Below are 20,715 nucleotides of genomic sequence, written 5' to 3'. Positions count from 1 at the left end.
TTACCCCTCTAGAGGGGTGGAATGCCATCCCCGTCGCCAGAACTGGCGAGGGGATGGTATTCCAAATCGTATGACACCTTACACGACATGTTTTGATAAAGCCAAACCAAAGTTGCTATTTAACCGCGAGGATTATAAGGCACTTAAGAGTATATGGTATGGCATTATCCTGAAACAGCTTAGGGAGTTGTTCCCGACAGCTGCAGACAGGCTCAGCTCATGCTAGAGCTCCATCTCACATAAAACCACGCACTCTGCCTCCAGGATTGATGAGGCCTTCCATAGGAGTGGCTCACAGGTTTACATGTGTCCAGATATAGGTTTAGATATAGGTATACTATATCTAAGCAAGGGGTGTTTACACCACCTTACCCCAGCTGAGTGATCAGCCAGTTGTGTCAATTTAAGAACCAGCCAGGGGTGGCAAAAGATATGCTGCAGCCCCTGGTAGGCCTTGGTGGCCCCTATGCCCTGGGCACCTATAGTGCATTATACAGGGGCTGACAAGGAGTCCATTTCCAATTGGTATGTGCCTATAGCACATGTGTCAGTAATTTAGTGAGAGAACAGCAGGCTGGGGGTCTGATCAGCAGGCCCACAGCCTCAGTAGTCGAAAACCAGTGAAGCAAAAAGCAAAAATTTGGGGTGACCATAGGATAGCAGACCCTACTCTCCTACACAACCCCCCCCCCAAACGCAGGGACATTAAACTAACCTTGACCAGATAAGTCTTCATGTTCTAAGTGGAAGTACCGGGAGAGACCATCTGCATTACCATGGTCAGTCCCTGGGCGGTGCTCCACTGTAAAGTCCATCCCCTGTAGGGAAATGGACCACCTGAGCAGTTTGGGATTTTCACCCTTCATCTGATTAAGCCATAAGAGGGGCTTATGGTCTGTTTGCACCAGGAAGTGAGTTCCAAACAAGTAGGACCTCAACTTCTTTAATGCCCAAACCACAGCAAAGGCCTCCCTCTCAATGGCTGACCAACGTTTTTCTCTTGGGGTCAGCCTCCTGCTAATGAAAGCAATAGGCTGGTCTTGACCATCTTGATTAAGTTGTGAGAGCACAGCTCCCACCCCCAACTCAGAAGCATCTGTCTGTACAATGAACTGTTTGGAGTAGTCAGGACTCTTTAGGATAGGTGCAGAGCACATGGCCTTCTTCAGGTCTTCAAATGCCTTCTGACAGCTAACTGTCCACTGAACCTTTTTTGGCATCTTCTTGGATGTCAAGTCATTTAATGGTGTCACTATAGACCCATAGTTCTTCACAAACTTCCTGTAATACCCAGTCAGGCCCAAGAAGGCTCTGACTTGTGTCTGGGTAACTGGAGGAGCCCAGTCCTGTATGGCCTGGATTTTGCTCTCCAGTGGCTGAACCTGGCCTCCACCTACTAGATGGCCCAGGTATACAACCTTACTCTGCCCTATCTGGCACTTAGTGGCCTTGATAGTTAGGCCTGCCTTCTGCAGGGCCTCCAAAACTCTCTTCAGGTGGATCAGGTGATCCTCCCAGGTGGAGCTAAAGACAGCAATATCATCTAGATAAGCTGCACAAAAGTCATCCAACCCAGTAAGGACTTGGTTCACCAACCTTTGGAAAGTGGCAGGTGCATTCTTCAAACCAAAGGGCATTACCACAAACTGATAATGTCCACTAGGGGTAGAGAATGCTGTTTTGGCTTTTGACTCCTCAGCTAGTCTGATTTGCCAGTAGCCAGCTGTCAGATCGAATGTGCTCAGAAACTTGGCAGAAGCCAATCTGTCAATGAGCTCATCTGCTCTTGGAATGGGGTGAGCATCTGTCCTAGTGACAGCATTGAGACCCCTGTAATCCACGCAAAACCTCATTTCTCTCTTTCCATCTTGGGTATGAGGTTTTGGCACCAGGACTACTGGGCTGGCCCATGGGCTCTCTGATGACTCAATCACTCCAAGCTCCAACATCTTTTGCACCTCAGCCTTGATGCAATCCCTGACATGGTCAGGTTGCCTGTAGATCTTATTCTTCACAGGCAGACTGTCACCAGTGTCCACTACATGGGTACACCAGTCAGTCTGGCTGGGTGTGAGTGAAAACAAATGCCTGTGGGCCTGCAAAACTTGTCTGCATTCCATCTGTTGCTGGTCAGTGAGGCTGCCTGCCAAGGCTACTCCATCAACTGAACCATCATCAGGGTTCTGAGAAAGCAGGTCTGGGAGAGGGTCACTCTCTTCCTCCTGATCCCCATCTGTGGCCATGAGCAAGCTCATGTCCTCCCTGTCCACAAATGCTTTCAAGCGATTCACATGGATTACCCTGTGAGGGCTCCTGGGTGTTCCAAAGTCCACCAAGTAGGTGACTTCTCCCTTCTTTGCAATAATAGGATAGGATCCACTCCATTTGTCTTGGAGTGCTGCTGGAGCCACTGGCTCCAGTACCCACACCTTCTGTCCTGGTTGGAACTCTACCAGCACAGCCTTTTGGTCATGCCAAGCTTTCTGTAATTCTTGGCTGGCCTCCAGGTTTTTAGATGCTCTTTCCATGTACTCAGCCATCCTGGAGCGGAGACCAAGTACATAGTCCACTATGTCTAGTTTGGGTTGTTTGAGAGGTAACTCCCATCCTTCTTTCACCAAACACAATGGACCTCTCACAGGGTGGCCAAGCAAAAGTTCAAAAGGGCTGTAGCCAACCCCCTTCTGTGGGACATCTCTGTAAGCAAAGAGCAGGCAGGGTAAAAGAATGTCCCATTTCCGCCTGAGCTTCTCTGGTAATCCTTTTATCATGCCTTTAAGGGTCTTGTTAAATCTCTCCACAAGCCCATTGCACTGTGGATGATATGGGGTGGTAAACTTATAGTTTACTCCACATTCCTTCCACATTGCTTTCAGATAGCTAGACATAAAATCCGTGCCTCTATCTGATAGTACCTCCTTAGGAAAGCCCACTCTTGAGAAAACTGCAATGAGGGCCTTTGCCACCACAGGTGCTGTGGTGGTCCTTAGGGGAATAGCCTCTGGATACCTGGTGGCATGATCCACTACCACCAGTATGAATCTGTTCCCAGATGCTGTTTGGGGGTCCATTGGACCCACAATATCAATTCCAACTCTCTCAAAGGGGACCCCCACCACAGGTAGTGGTATTAGGGGGGCCTTTGTTGTGCCACCTGACTTACCACTGGCTTGGCAAGTGACACAGGAGCGACAAAACTCCTTGACATTCTCTGACATGTGAGGCCAGTGAAAGTGTGAGACAAGCCTGTCCCACGTCTTGTTCTGGCCTAAGTGTCCTGCAAGGGGAATATCATGGGCCAAGGTAAGAAGGAACCCCCTAAACTGCAGAGGTATAACCAACCTCCTGGTCATGCCAGGCTTGGGGTCTCTAGCCTCTGAGTAAAGGAGTCCATCATCCCAATACACAGTATGGGTACCTTGGGCATCCCCAGCAGCCTCAGCAGCAGCCTGCTGTCTGAGGGGTTCAAGGGAAGGGCAATCTAATTGAGCCTGCCTCAGGTCTGCCCTTGAGGGTCCCCCTGTCCCCAGAAACTCAACCTGGTCAGGTTCAAGCTCCTCAGAGACAGTCTCCTCTTGGACTGCAGAATCAGTTTCCTCTGAAACTTGATCCTCAACCTGGGGCAAGGTGGAAGGTTCAGCCTTTCCTCTCTTGCTCCTTCTCTTGGGTTGTGGTTGGTCTATTGTTCCAAGATCCACCACTGGTTCAGGAAGGCACTTCTTAGCCTGAGCCCTTGTCATGGCAAGGACATGCTCTGAAATCCCTAGCATTTCTGCATGAGTCCTGTACTCCACTTCTGACCATGCTGAGCTTTCAAGGTCATTGCCTAACAGACAGTCTACTGGTAGGTCTGCACTCACCACAACTTTCTTTAGGCCATCAACTCCTCCCCAGGAGAAGTTCACAACTGCCACACTATGAGAAGTAGTGGAGTTGCTTGCATTGGTTACTAGGTAGCTCTCTCCTAGTACAATCTGTCCAGGGTCCACAAAGTCAGGTGTCACCATTGTGACACTGGCACATGTGTCCCTGTAGGCTTGAGCCAGTTTCTCATTAATTAAGGGAGTCTGCCTGTATTTGCCCAGGTTACTGGGGCTCACTGCAGTGGGCAACTCAATGTCCACATCATACAGGAGAACTGCCTGTGTAGGGATTCTGACTAGGCCAGATCCTACTTCAATACCCAGGGTCAACCCAGCTACACCCTTGGACTGTGTTCCACCACTGCTTACTGTACTTGGGGTTGCAGTTGCTTTAGGAGCTGGAGTGGTGGGAACTGGATTTGCCTTGGTGCACTCACTGCCCCAGTGTGAAACTGATTTGCAGGTATTACACCAAGGTGTCTTTGGACCTTTGTTCTTCTTCTTCTTGTTTCCATTTTGGGAACCACCCTCCTTATTATTAGTTTGGGGGCCTGAAGACTTCTGGTCTTTTTCTTTATCTTTCTGATTCTGATTACCACCCTTCTGGCCTGTTTTCTTCTGGTCACCACCTTGGGTCTGGGGTTTCTGCTTAATCCTTGTTCTGACCCATTTGTCCGCCTTCTTTCCCAATTCTTGGGGAGAGGTCAGATCAGAGTCAATAAGGTATTGATGCAACAGCTGGTTTGTGCAGTTATTAAGGATCTGTTCTCTCATCATAAGATTGTACAACCCTGTATAGTCTGAAACTTTACTTCCCTGCAACCAACCCTCCAAAGCCTTAGTGGCACACTCAACAAAATCAGTCCAGTCTTGAGTCTGTGCTTTTTGGGTGTCTCTGAACAACAACCTGTATTGCTCAGTGGTTAGGCCAAACCCATCAATAAGAGCACTCTTCAAAACAGAGTAATTTTTGGCATCCTCAGGTCTAACTGTGAGGGGCCTGTCCCTCCCTTTCTCAGAAAAGGAGTACCACAAAATTGCAGCCCACTGATCCTCAGGAACCTGCTGTACCATGCAGGCTCTCTCAAGAGCAGTCATCCATTTGTGGATGTCATCCCCTTCTTTGAAGGGGGCCACAATTTTTGTCAGGTTTCTATTGTCATAGGCCCTGTCTTTTTCTCTTGGAAAATTGCTGCCACCAGTGGCATCTAAGCCACTTAATTTCTGCTCTCTTGCCAAGGCAAGTTTAGCTTGAGCTAAGGTAAGTCTAGCTTGACTCAGGGCTACCTCCTCTCTCTCTATTTGGAGTTTGACAGCCCTCATTCTAGCCCTATGCTCAGCTTTTTGAGAAGCAGTCATGCCTCTCTCTGATTCTCTAGAGGCACTAGAAATATGAGAGTCCCCTGAGGGAGATCTCACTCTTCTGTTGCCTGGGAGAATCCCATGGTGGGTTCTGGGGAGGTGCTGGCCCTCTCCATTCCCCAGTAGGTCCAAGTTGGCCTGGCTAAGCCTGGCAACTGGAACCTGGCTACCCCTCTGATCCTGATCTTCTAAGTCCTCAACTTCTGAGTCCTCCTCCTCCTCTTCTTCTTCCTCATCTTCCTCCTGAGGGGGGTCAGTTACAGGGGGGTTCCCTCCATTTCCCTTTTTCTAGGGAAGCTTGCTTTGCCCTTTCTAAGTCATCCTGCTCTAGGATTTCTACCAGGATTTGGCAGGTGGGGCTTCTGCCCCTTTTTAACCCTCTTGCTTTGCACAAGGCAATCAAGTCTCTGCGGGTTAGTTTGTCATATCCAAAAGTTGCCTGGGTAAGGTCAACTGTCACAGGAGTAGACCCTGAGGCTTTTCCTGTGTCAGACATGGCTGCTAGTGAGGTGTAAGTGGTGCACTTACCTACACTAAGTGTTTTCCTACTGTACCTTGCTAGTGAGTTGTAGTCAGGGTGTGCTAATCCCTTTAATCTACAACTACTAAGTTCAGTAGAACTTAATATGCTAAGCTTTTGATTTATATGTACCTAGAGGTACTTGATGTGATCTTTCAATTTGATACAAAGATTGCAATGGTAAAACAACAGCAAGCTCAAATCCCACCGCTGCTCACCAATGTGAGAAGTTGGCCTGATAGGTGATGTTTCCAATTCTGGAACCACCTGTTATCAGACCAAACAATCCCTTATGGTGTCTGGTTGTAAGTCAACCTTATTAGACAGGCTATCCTAGGGGTAGCATGGACTAAGCAGCCTAAAGGCTTAACTTAAGAGGTCGTGTTAAGCGAGCTGTTTTACCACATACAATCCTGTAGTACCAAATGAAAGGACACCACACAAGTATATATTATAAAAATATATGTATTTATTACTAAAAACAATCCCCAGTATTCTTTATGAATAAAGGGGCACAAGCGTTAAATCAAAAGCACTGTTTAAACATACAAAGTTGCACAATTATGGATGAGGGCAGGGGGCCACTCAAACCATATACTAAACAAGTGGTATAAGAGATGCCACTCGAGCAGTGGTTAGGCCTAGGGCCTAGGGAATCGCTGGGAGCAGTCAGTACAAGCAATGCTGAAGTCGAGAATGGCCCTCGGGATTCGGGAGATGTGCGGAAAGCGCACGCACGCACCAATGTTAACCAATGGTGCGTAAAAGTTGTAAAGTTAAAGTTAAAGGACACTTCCGCTGAACCTAGAGGAACAAAACTTAACACACAGACCCTAGAGGTGTGCACCAGTGTGGGAACACCGGCGGAGCAAAGTTACCTCACCCACAGGAAGTGGGTGCACAGGGTCGAAGATGCGTCGGGTTTTGACACGCAGGCTCTTGGTGCTTGAAGCTGAAATGGCTGCAGGCGGGTTAAAGATGAAGTGTCCGGTGGAGTCCAAGGGTGGACTCAAGTCGAAGGGTACCTGAAAGCAGAGGGGACAGAGTCTGGGTCACTCAGCAGTGACCAGGGTGGAACCAGGACGGAACCAGGCAATGTCGGGCGCAATCAGGTGGTCGTCGAGGAGCTTCTCTCCACTGTCACGTGGGCTCTGGGGCATCTGCGACATCCAGGAGCAGGTCACGATCTGTCCCACGCAGGCTCTCACCGTCGGTGCAGTCGGCTTCAAGTTTGGAGCAAACAAGCCTTGGCAAGAGCAATCCACGCGGGATCGGACGATTTCTTCTCACTCGGACCAGGAAGGTCAGAGTCGGGGCTCCTTTTCAGGGGAGCTGGTGTGGATCTGGAGCAACCAGATTCACGAGTCTTCTTTGTAGTTTCGTCTGCACAGGGACCACTAGCCAGCTGGCAAGTGACCGGGCCAACGCGTTGAGCCAAATAGAGCAGAAGGGCCCCATGCAGCACTCGTCGAGTGTGGAGGGCTGAACTTCGGCTCAGGAGTAGCTCAGGGTGGGGGCTTCTCAAACCCCGGTGCACAGCTTCGAGGATCACTCGTGGGCTGCACGGTCAGCGTCTCGTGGTCAATTCAAGATGGCATGCCCCACGCTTCCGGTCGCCTCCACGGGTCTCAGCTTTGCAGGGACTGTGGATCGGGCTGTTGGAAGGCAGGCAGGCTTGATCTCGTCTATCTCAGTCGCTCGAGTTCCGGCGGGAACTGCAACTAAGTAGACGTCGAGGGCTGGATGGTGCCTGCTGCTGCAGGGTGGTCACTCCTTGACCACAAGGGAGATTCTTCGGGCTTCCACGTTGAGATGGAGGGCGAAGGGTCCAGAATTTCGTTTCAAATGTTTCTTCCAGGAAATCTGATGTGCATTGGCACTGCTCCCACTCTTATTCGAATCTGGGGGGCGTGATTACCTGCTAGGTCCCCCCCTATGGGTGGGACCCAGGAAGTGGGTGGATACACCCCCTTCCTTTGATCCAGGCCACCCTGGCACGAGGGCTGGAGTGCCCCAGAACCGGTTTGGCCGGATTATGCAAGGGGCAGCCTTGTGCGCCCCAAGCAGTGTCTGGTTTCTTTCAAACCTCCCTGCTACAATCCACTATCTCCTGTCTGGAGGGCGGTGACACCCTCCTGTGACAGGAAACCCTTTGTCCAGGACCCATTTGGTTGAGTTTCGGTCAACTGCAGGGGTCCAGACATTTGTCTGTGGCAGAGGCATCCATTTTGTGGATCTAAGGTCTTTGGAGAAATTAACCGCATTTAAGTAAAGCAACATGTCTTACCCCTCTAGAGGGGTGGAAGGCCATCCCCGTCGCCAGAACTGGCGAGGGGATGGTATTCCAAATCGTATGACACCTTACACGACATGTTTTGATAAAGCCAAACCAAAGTTGCTATTTAACCGCGAGGATTATAAGGCACTTAAGAGTATATGGTATGGCATTATCCTGAAACAGCTTAGGGAGTTGTTCCCGACAGCTGCAGACAGGCTCAGCTCATGCTAGAGCTCCATCTCACATAAAACCACGCACTCTGCCTCCAGGATTGATGAGGCCTTCCAAAGGAGTGGCTCACAGGTTTACATGTGTCCAGATATAGGTTTAGATATAGGTATACTATATCTAAGCAAGGGGTGTTTACACCACCTTACCCCAGCTGAGTGATCAGCCAGTTGTGTCAATTTAAGAACCAGCCAGGGGTGGCAAAAGATATGCTGCAGCCCCTGGTAGGCCTTGGTGGCCCCTATGCCCTGGGCACCTATAGTGCATTATACAGGGGCTGACAAGGAGTCCATTTCCAATTGGTATGTGCCTATAGCACATGTGTCAGTAATTTAGTGAGAGAACAGCAGGCTGGGGGTCTGATCAGCAGGCCCACAGCCTCAGTAGTCGAAAACCAGTGAAGCAAAAAGCAAAAATTTGGGGTGACCATAGGATAGCAGACCCTACTCTCCTACATGTTGGAACTGGGGTGGCCCCCATCTTCTTCTGAACCCCCTGCCTTGGCGTCCCCCTCTGCCTAAAAAAGGTGGCGGGCCTTGGGGGTATTGCAAAAAGGGTTGATATTGTTGGTATGGTTGATAGTATGCTCCTCCGCTTTGGTCTGAATCAGACGAGGAGTCAAAAAATGTGAGAAACCTTGTCCTTGATCTCCCCTTGTATTGAGGATTCAGTGCCCCTGGAGTAGTATTTTTGAAGAAATCCTCTTTCAAGTAGGGATATACTTGCTCAACGGCAACGTTTTTTATATCTCTACTCAGTAGTGGTCTTTAAATTAACAGTATTGGTTTTAAAATCAGCTAATGTTTTACCAATACTCTCCAGTAGGCCTTTCGCATCCGCTATGGTGGAATCTCCCAGTATTTCTTCCTCTAACTTTTCTATTTCTTTTAACTCGTCTTCACTGATTCGTAATGCAGTATTGATTGATAAAACAATCCAATCCTGAGAGCACTTTGTTCCCACCCCACTGAAGTCCAACAGATACGGTTTGTCTTGCAGAAAGATCACGGGAATATTCTTAACTTGTAGTCCGACGGGGATAGTATTTGTTTTTAAATACCCTAATAGGACTTCAGCGTGTAGCTGTGTCCGCGTGTTTTTCTTTTTTAATTGGGTTAATCTTTCTCATTTTGTCGGAACTTGGTGGTCTATTCCCGCTTAAATCTGCTCCTAGCAAGGAGGGTGTTTGTTTCAACCTATTAATCTCTTCTTCTGTATAGCTTACCAAGTGTGGTTCTGACATATTTCATATAACACTTAGCCGGTCAGAACATCCAACCAAACTGATATTCCCAATAGAATTCTAAAAGTCATACACAATGAAATATCGATCCAAACAATAATGAAAAGAGAAAATGTTACAAATAACTTAAAGTGTGCGGCATAGGAAACAGTGTGAGATATAACAAATAATCACATCACAAAATTATAAAATAATCAAACAGAAAAACCACACATCCCAATCTCATGACCCAAAAGAGAGGCCTTACCAATATATACAATACTTATAGACAAATCAAATGCTGTCTCTTTGAATGAGGGACCCTCACACTTAACAAAGTGTGCAGAATACTGCGGAATAAACAGGGGTTCTGCCCACATTACCCTCCCATACCTGGGCAAGGAACATCACATGGATGAGAAAGTAGAACAAAAAGGTACTGAGGGATAAATTAAGCAAACGCTACTTCAAAACAGGAAACAATTTATTAACCTGTTTTCTACACTCTTTTTTTCAACAATAAATGATATAATTTTTGCAAAGGACAAAATATTGAGCCACAAAACAGGGGGGGAGGTAACCAGACTATATACAGTAATCAAAATTAGGTAATTACAATATATACAAATATACAACTATGTACCCTAAAAAAAGAAAAACAGGGGGGTAAATAAAACACTATTAATTATCTGTCGACGCAGTCGCGGTCGCGTTTCCGCCAGTGGTTTCTTATGGCTTCATCAGGACAAGGGTACTGAAAAAATATATATACAAATGCAATTCATATAATTCCTAAAAACACACTAAGCTGCAAAGAAAGACTCACCCATTTACAACGATGCAATGACCACCAGAAAGTTAAAAGCGTGAAAGTAATGGAGTAAAAACCACGCCTCATTTAAGTGAAAACGAAACAGAACTCCAAAAGGACCAAATCTACACATAAGTGATAAAAAAGAACACGGATTATAGAAACCCAATCACCAAGGACACATTCTTCTGTCCACCGTGTGCCTACAGATAGATATCAGGGGGCATGCACTCACAAAAACAATGGACCAGTTCAAATGAACATATGCAGCCACGACAAGATTCTAAATACCTGCAAAATGTAGTGCACGTGACCCCCCCAGTGGGAAGTGCGGGGGCACCACCCTGGGGGTTACAGTCGACCTCTTTCCAAGGGTCAATCAGTTCACGCTTTCCTGAAATATATATGAAGGAAGAGAGCCAAAAACCGAGTCTATTAACTTGTCGGTTACACAGAACCATAGGTGAATAAAGCAAGTCAAGCCACATACAGGATTCTAGCCTACCTTCACAAATATCCGATTTAGGTGGAGGGGAAGGATTATTTCGTCGGTGTCAGCACACCCAGACTACTTACACGCCCTCAAAAGGAATAAACAGGGTTACCTGCAGTCAAAATAGAGAGAACACAAAACAAGCCACAATTGCAGTTACTCCCCGCGTGTGCACGGACATTACTCAGTGCTATATTCAAGGTCCGCAAGCGGATGGGCGGTCAAACGTGCCTACCTCTGGTGCTACAATTCCCCCCAGTCACACAAGATTAAGGGAGACAATCCGTCTTCGTTTGGAAAGCTCCGCCGTCCATTAGTCAGGAGACAATCTCACGGACAGGGCGCGCAGCGTCATAAAAAAAGGGGACGTCTCGGGGGGCGTTCTGATCTGCGCGCTAGAATCACACGCATAGAAACAGGACAGGGGGTTGTTACAAGGAATAAGACAACAGACTGCAAGCAAGCGTCGTGTCTCAATGGGACTCTCCTCTACCGTCTAAATATCCACACATCCACTCCAAGAAATTAAATAAAGAAAGAGCAGCCAGAAATCTTAGAAAATGAAAGTAAAAATAACAGTAACAACACCACCTAGAATTGTGATTTATTTTAAGAAAAGGGTGGGCATTGCACCGACGCATCTGGGTTAACAATCTAATCACGATGCATCGAACAATACTCAAAACAAAATACCAGTGACACCGTGAGTTCACAAACAACCAAACACAACAGGTTTGAACGATCAAAATCAAGTATGGATCTATATTGCGTATAAAATTACTCATTGCATATGCTATGTCGTTCCTGAAGCTATTCAAGGCAGACTGGGTCCTAAGAGAGCTCCCCCGACAAAAGAGGTATCATCAGGGGTACTCATCTACGGGTCCAGGCAGCGTTAATGAACAGCATTAGATTAATGCCCACAATTCATCACGGTCATTGAGACCCCACAAAAACTTCTTTAATTTTCTTATCGCCCAAAAAACCCCAAGAGAATCACTTTCAACTACAGAATATCAAGTTTCAAGATCTCTCAAGCTTTGGAACATAACTGTTTGCATACCGGATGGACCGTACTGTTGTAAAACGGCACCCAAGCCTTTCCCACTGGCATCAGTAACCAATATTGGTTTACATGATGGATCAAAGTTTTTAAGAGAAGGAGCATTATTAAGTTTTTCCTTAATACTGTTGAATTAACTCTCACATGACACAGACCATTCAACCTCAATCCCTTTACACAATAAATATCTTATATTTATAGTACAATTGGCAAAACTTTTCACAAATTTGGCATAATATTCCACCATACCCAAGAATGTCATTAACTTGCTCTTATTAGTTGGGAAGCTCATGTTACGAATGGTTTTAACCAAATCACTCTTTGGCTTAACACCATCACCAGTTGCGTTATATCCTAAATAGTTTTTGGAATCAGTTCACAATTTACACTTTTCCATTATTATTGTAAGGTTGCATTCACACAATCTCTCTAACAACATTCTTAGACGAGAATCATACTGCTCCATGTCATGACCAAAAATGAGGATGTCATCTTGGTATATGCAAACCCTTTCTAACTCTCTGAGTACATTTTCCATGGCTCTTTGAAAAACAGATGAAGATGATACTAAGCCAAATGGCATCCTAATAAATCTAAAGGTACCGAAAGGTGTTATGAAAGATGTAAGATCTCTACAAGATTCTTTTAGCTCAACCTGATGGTATTCGGAGGTGAGATCGATTGTAATGAATACTTCCCCCCCTAATAGAATCTATAACTCAGTGATGCTAGGTAAAGGATACTGATCAACAATCACAGATTTGTTTCGTAGTCTCACATCAATGCAGAAACGTAAATCACCATTAGGTTTCCTTGCAGCGACCACTGAGGCCAACCACTCAGTTCCTTCCACCTCTTCTAGAATTCCCCAACTCTTAAGTTTCGAATTTTTTTTTGCATGTCATCTTTTACAGATATGGAAACATAACATACCTTGCAACACACTGGTACTGAACCTGCTCTCAATTTGATTTCATGATGTAGCCAGCTGATAATACTATCACCTTTTTCTGATACGTAGATCTTTCCAGATACAAATCTGTTCTCTACTCAATCAATCCAATGAAATACCCATGTAATTGTACAGGCTCCCCACCATCAGCTAAAGGAGTGATATCAGGTTTTTTAAGAGAAACCTTGTCTTTTAATTTAGAATAGTAAAGATCATTGGAAACTATGGTAATTTTTGCACCAAAATCAAATAGAATGAGTGCTTTCTCCATCAACAATAATATTAACAAAAGGGCATCATTTTTTATCAGATCCACTTTGAACTTGTACTATTTGTCCACATTCAAAATCATCAACTCCCACATCACTGTTGATATTTCCATAAACTCGTACAGTTTTAAGCTTTGAAACATATCTGTCTTTACACATTGACGGGAATGACCATTTCTTTTACATTTTGTGCATGTTTGACCCAATGCAGGTCATTTTTTTATCATTGGCAAGATGACATACTCTGCCACATCTCTAACATCTTCCTTGCACACTAGACTTTCCTTTATAATCCTCCTTATTGGTTGTTAAATCACACTTGCTTTTTTCAACTTTCTTTTGACCTTTTTCTTTAACATATTGAACTTTTACCTCCTTCTCGCCATCCTTCTTTATAATTTCAACACATTTCAAGGAATGTTCAATTCTTTTTGTAACATTAAGAACTTCATCTAAAGTAAGTTCATCCCGTAACCACAGTTCTTCTCTAACTTTTTCCATGTTGCACCCAAACATGATCTGATCACGAATACGCTCATCAGTCAAGTTCTCAAACTTACACGAATACGCAAGTTTTCTTAGATCAGTAAAATACCCTTCTACGCTCTCATCTTCCTTTTTATGTTCTCTTAGCCAATTGATATCTCTCTAGAATTGTATTTACTTTGGGTAGATAGTGTTTATCTAGCATCTTAATGCAAATTTCATAGTCATTCAAGTCTCTTGCTTCCACAGGTGAAAGATCAGGAAGGTGATCGAACACATCTTGGCATTCCGAACCCAAACAATGAAGAAGTAAAGACGGCTTCCTCTCAGCACTGAGAGAAGGACCACAATCCCTGGCATACCTTTCAAATACAACTTTCCATTTCAACCATTGAATAGATGGAACACCTGGACTAGAAAGAAATAACGGTGCAGCAGTCACGTTTTGCATGTTGAGTAAATTTGCTAAATAAATAAATGTTATTGAAATACTAAATAAATATCAAAATACTTTGTGAATGGGATGCGTATAAAACCATAATTTGTTTCAAGCAAAGAAGTTTAACAATTAAACATGTGAGGATATTACTACTGAAGTAAGATGCAAACCCAATTGACACACAATAGTATGTGTTTCACTGTAAGAAAACACTCGTTGAATATAGTGTGCGTGTCACTGTGATAACACGCATAAAATGTTAAGTGTGCATGTCTTTGACAACATACATTAAATGACAAGTGTGCATGTCACTGTAGACGACGTATATCCCAACATTCTTGTTGCTCCGTGAAACAAAGTGCGCGTTGCCTGTTTGTTGCGCAACACTGATGACACTTAGGGGCATATTATCAAAGGGGACGATAGGAAATTATCGCCGCTGTAGTGGCCATTTTCGGCCACTAAGCGGCGATAAATCTATTGCCCTATTAGCAAGCTGTCCCTAACAGCAGTTAGCGACAGCTTGTAGGCGATAGCGAGCAGTTTGGGGCCCGCATTGCATGTCAGCGATATTGATCGCTAATGACATGCAAAGTGGGCGTACCCAACATGTTGGAATGACTGAAAGCAGTCGCAAACATCGCTATCGCCTATTACCAACACAGGCGTAGCGATGGAAATATTCACGCCAAGCGCAAATATCTCCAAAAACTAATGCCTGCTCATACCAGTTCTTAGCCATTAAATCCAATGGGAGGGGGATATAATGGCTAAGACCCTATTAGCGATAATGCGTGAATATCGCTGTATTCTCAGCGATATTCACGGATTTCGCCGCTATCGCCGGAAATGCTATCGCTTTTGAGATAAACGGTGGTAATAGCACGTTATCTCAGTGATAAAATCTGGTGATGCGCAGCGATAAAAAAGTTGCCTCTATGCCTACTTAGCAATAAATATTGTTATTTGTTGATAATATGCCCCTCAATTCCTTTAATATGGCCGCCACGTATCTTACGCTGAATGCCAGAGGATCTCGTCACAGCCGGAATGCACATGTGATCTTAGTGACGTGCACAGAGATGATTCAGAGAATGCCAGAAAGATAATGATGAGCGTTCGACAGAATCACGGTGAGCTCATGTTTGAAAAACTATTTCCAATGTTGCATCCTCACCACATCTGTAACATATCTATCGAAGCAAAATCGCTGTTGAGCCAAAAGTCTGACACTCCGCACTACTGTATGCAAATCAATTAGTGCCGCATTTTGACACTACGCACTACAGTATGCAAATCAATTAGTGCGGCAGTTGCCAACATACAAATCCAGATGTTGTAGATCAAAGAACGGGCACACAAAGTCACGCAGATCACTTTCCCAAGACACCAGTGATCTCCAGTGTACAGTGCTTAATTTTTCCAAAACACAGAAATTTGCTAAGTGGATAGATGAAGCTTGTGACAGCATCCAGACACATGGCATCACTAACAGCTTCAAGTGTTGCATGGTAGATTAATTAGAGATGAGCCCACATCAATATAAATAACTCCCAACCCCGATTAATGCAGCTAGGGGTGAGCATGCGGTGAAACTCCCAATCCCTTATAAATAAGCTAAACTGAGTTAACTTTTGAACTTAAAAAAACGTTAAGGCGAGGTAATCCATTAAATGCTTAAAATGTATCTCACCAAAACTTGTGTGTTGAAATCTTCTTTATGGCTGCATATTGCCGACTACACCAATGAGGCATTCCAGGTAACACATAAAACAAGAAGGTCATAACTAAGATGGGAGTCCACGACAGAGTGCTATCTTCTGGATCCTTTTTCCAGATAGATAAAACAAGTGTTTCCCAGGGGAGGAGGGGGGTTAGTCAGGGGCACCGGGGGGGTTGCAGGGGAAAAAAATTAAAAATAGTCCTCATTTTCGTTGTAAATTGGCTCTATACTTGATGCTGTCATTGTTCAATTCTTTCTTTATAAGGGCATACCATGTATTGGTTCCTTTCAAACCTGGGAGTTTAAAAAAAAAAAAAAAGTAAAGATGTGGAAACATAAGTTTAATGAGTAAATTAGTCATACTCTCCTGGAATACCAATGGTTTGCGAACTAGCCCGAGGAAAAATAACATAATGCAACATCTCCGAGATTCAACTGCACAGATCATAGTACTCCAGGAGACACATTTGGCCGAGCCTGAAATGCTTACATTGGTTAAAAAGAATAGATGGATCGATATGTGTATAACAACATCACAATTGACACATACTAGAGGTGTGGCAATCTTATTTAGAAAATCTATTAAAGCGAGACTGATTTCTAAATTGGTGGACCCTGGCTGTCGCTGGGCAATAGCGTCAGTTATAATATTTGGGTCTCCGATCACTATACTGGGATATTACGGTCCTAATCAGGATGATCCCTCGGCTTTGAAGGTTCTTTTCTCACATCTGTATCTATTTCCCGAGCCGGTTATCTTAGCAGGTGACTTCAACATAGTCCTGGATCCCTTAGTGGATGAATCACCTTCTAATAGAGCTAAAGTTCTATCTAAAACCAGGTCTTACCTGCAAGATAACATGAAGCAGTTAGGATATAATGACATCTGGAGATCAATGCATGGAACACAAAGAGGAGTCACATTCCGAAATTACAGATTTCACCACCAATCTCAAATTGATTTTATTCTGATTAGTCAATTCTTAGTTAACCTGGTTAAATCGGTATCTCACCTACCATTTCATTTATCAGACCATGCGGCGATACTCTTAGATCTGGAAGGGTTTCCTAAGAGTCGATCAAGTAACTGGTCCTTTGATCGCTCACTATTGTCCTCACCTAATATCATCAATGCTCTTACGGTAGAGGTCCAGTTTTTTCTGGATGAAAATATAGGTTCTGCCTCCCCAGGTGTTATATGGGATGCACTTAAAGCTTTTTTAAGGGGTCACATAAATAATAAAGCTTCGTACAAGAATAACATTTATAGAGAAGCAGTGGCCTCCCTTGAATTGGAGTTGGCTAAACTCCAAATGGAAGTTGCTAGCCACTCAGATGCACTTCCATCCACAGTACATGAGTGGCAGAATAAAGCGACCATCTTAAAAGGAGAGCTAAGCTCAGTGTTAAATGCTAGGGTATTAGAGAGATGGGAAGCCAGCAAACTGGCACATTTTGAGTATGGTGAGGGTGCCAGTAAACTGCTGGCCTGGAAGACGAAGATGGAGTTAGTTCGTCATACCATCAACTCAATTAAGGCCGGTGGAATAACATTCTCCACTGATGCTGTTATTAGGAGAGTGCTACGTGATTTCTTCAGTGAAATATACTCTGAAGATAAGAACGTTGAGCCAAAGGAGGCCGAAGATTGGTTGGCGGGCGTTTCCCTTCCTGCATTGACATTAGAACAAAGTAATAGGCTGGAAGATCCCATTTCACAGGAGGAGGTTAGGCTAGCAGTAGCCAGTAGCAAAAAAGGTAGGGCATCAGGTCCAGATGGCCTGCCATCTGAAATTTATAAAGCTCCGATTCCTACAATTCTCCCCTTCTTGACGGAGTTATTTAATAAGATCCTTCTTGAGGGGATGCCCCCTCCTATATCATGGGATAATGCCTCAATAACACTGATTTTAAAACCGGGAAAATCAGCAATGAGCTGTGGATCTTATAGACCATAAGGGGAGAGGTGTGGCGCCGCGGCCAGGGCGACTGACGCTGGAATCTGGGGATCACGGGTCGATCCCCGGCTCCGGCGGCAGGTTAGCCCAGCACCATGTGACTCTGGGCAATAGCTTGCTTAATCTTCCCGACGGCCCCCAGCGCCTAGAGATCCTTACGGGTGATTGTGCGCTTTACAAATGTGGATTATTTATTATTTATTTATTTATAGACCAATTTCCATCTTAAACACAGACTACAAACTCTTCACAGCTGTACTGGCAATTAGGTTGGGGGCAATAGCAACAGACATCTTGCATATAGACCAAAAGGGCTTTGTAAGGTGGCGTCAGTTGTACGAGCTGACCTATGATCTTATACGGGTCATTGATATGGCGATGATGGCGTCGCTTCCTTTTGCAGTGATGACCTTGGATGCCACCAAGGCCTTCGATAGAGTTAACTGGGTTTACCTAGGTCGTGGGAAAATTTAACATCGGTAAAAAATGTTGGCGCGTAGTCAATCTTTTGTATAGGAATCCGTCAGCTTCAATACTCGTCAACGGAGAACTATCAGACCCATTTAACATCTCTCGGGGTACCCGCCAAGGCTGCCCCCTCTCCCCCCTTTTATTTGATCTGTATATAGAGCCTTTTGCTCAGCGGATTCGAGACAATAGTAACATCAAGTCTTTTATATATGAAGGGTGGGAGAGGAAGGTAGCCTTATATGCGGACGATGTTCTCATTTTTACATCGGAATTACGGTTGGCTTTTCCGGCGGTAATCACGTTGGCTGAGGAGTTCGGAGCCATATCTGGCTACGAAGCTAATGCGGCCAAGACAGATATAATGGTCTGGAATGACCCTGTACCTGTGGCAGGGGTACAGCTAAGTCCAGTCTTGCGATATCTGGGCTTAAATATTTACAAGGATATACATGAGATAGTTCCAGCAAATTTCTCGCTTATTACTAGAGAATGTCGCAGGCTAATGAAATCATGGTCTTCACTCCCACTATCCTTATTTGGCAGATCCAATCTCGTTAAAATGACGATCTTACCGAAAGTTACATTCTTATTTAACACTATTCCCCTTTTTTTGAGCCCTCAATGATAGCCAAACTCCAAAGAGATATATGTTTTTTTATTTAGAATAATCGTAACCCTAGAATTGCCTGGAAGAAGATCAGGCGCCGTAGAGAGAAGGGAGGTTTAGCGGCGCCTGACTTACAGCTCTATGGGTGGGCCTTCCAGATGTCCCATATCAGGATGTTAATAAAGTCACCGACAAACTCGGGATGTGGGCTTATGTTTTCAGCATGACTCAGAGGGGAAAAGGTTGCCGATCATGAATTTTTGTTTAAGTTTGGCGATCCCAAGTTTTTAAAAAAAGTAAAACTGAAAGTGCTAAGAGATTCATGTAGAACATGGGTTAAACTTAGGCGTACTATTAAAATTGACTATTATTCCTGTAAGGCTCCAGTATGGAATTCACCTGGGTCCCCGGGCTGGCTTTTGGATAGCCTTGCAGTACCACTACGAGAGGCAGGATTAGTAGTATGGGGGAATCTTTTTGTTGATGGTACCCTACTTCCGTGGGAGATATTGAGTCTAAAAATAGGGGCTCGGTTCTCCAGGTTCAAATACCTACAAATGCAAAGTTGGGATCACACACAGATTTCTATTAAAGGTGGATTTCAACTAGGGGGTGATAGTACCTTAGAGTCCCTCTTAATAGATAAACCTCTATCCAAGAAAGAGGTTTCACTCCGGTAGAATCTCCTATTGGACGGAATCAAGGGTGAATTTCAGTTACCTGATATACTGTGGACCGCACATATTACAAACATCAGTGTGGAGAACCTGTGGTTTGAATCCTTCAAGATCATGTGGAACATTGTGAAACCATCTTGGCTACGCCGAAACCACTTGTTCACATTACATAGGGCCTACTATTCGCCCCAGCGTTTATCGAAGTTCTCGGATAATCCTGTCTCATGCCCTAAATGTGGCTTGGTAGAAGCTTTAGATATACACATGTTCCTAGATTGCCTGCTTTTATCACCCTTTTGGAACTCAGTTTGCCTATCACTTTCCACCTCCCTGGGATCCCAAGTTACACCATGCCTTGCTCTTATTATTTTTGGTGTTTCTCCAGAGTTTCACGGGCCGTCAAAAAATTTACTTTTTTTTGGTATTTTGCTGGCCAGGAGGTAAATATGTAGGAAATGGAAAGATCCGCTACCTCCTACCTCACTTGATTGGTGTACTTCTGTGCTACAAACATCTAAGCTAGACCTTCTAAGATCTGGAAATTCGCGCAAGACAAACTTCTGGAGACTGTTAAACTGGTAATGTTTTTTGTTTTTTTACCGATCTTCGTTTTTTTTTTTTTTTTTTTTTTTTTCAAGGTCCAATGATTACGCTGCTTGGCACCTTTTCTCACGTTTGAATATACCCACTAAAGTTGATATTGGTATAAGAATGGTTATATGAACGCAGCATGTGTCCCTAACGGTTGTTCTAAAGTAGCTTAGTTGGAGTTTTGACATCACTTACTGAGGGGCAATTTGGGCGGCACTTCTGAGAGCCCCTACCAGTTTATCTGAGACAGTAAGTTCAGCTCTACATGCTACTAGTTGGTCACCAAGGGCGAAATATGAGGACAAGAAAAAAAAAAAAAAGAAGGCTATTGAAGTAAATGTATTCCAGGAACAAGAAGATCCTTCCAACAGGAACCAGGTTTCAGGCACAACTGAAGACTACATCTCAAGTCATAACAATTCCAAAATGACATACATGAAGTTATAAGATGACACAAGCATATGACATACATTGGTTCCATTATACAGGTGTCATTATACAGATGTCATTAAATGAAGTATTCCACAAAGAGTCTAACTTTGCATTGGTAAGCTACTACTAGTAACTTTAATACTAGTAATCCTACCAGTCAAAACTTTTACTACTAGTATGTTTACTAATAGTAAATGTCCTAGTAATAATTAAACTTTATGAATACTGAAAAGTAATACAATTTGTCTTTTGGTCTAACTTTTCGGTATT

Source organism: Lissotriton helveticus, chromosome 3_1, assembly GCF_964261635.1.
Source record: "Lissotriton helveticus chromosome 3_1, aLisHel1.1, whole genome shotgun sequence".
NCBI classification, from domain to species: domain Eukaryota; kingdom Metazoa; phylum Chordata; class Amphibia; order Caudata; family Salamandridae; genus Lissotriton; species Lissotriton helveticus.
Note: the sequence above shows the minus strand (reverse complement) of the source record.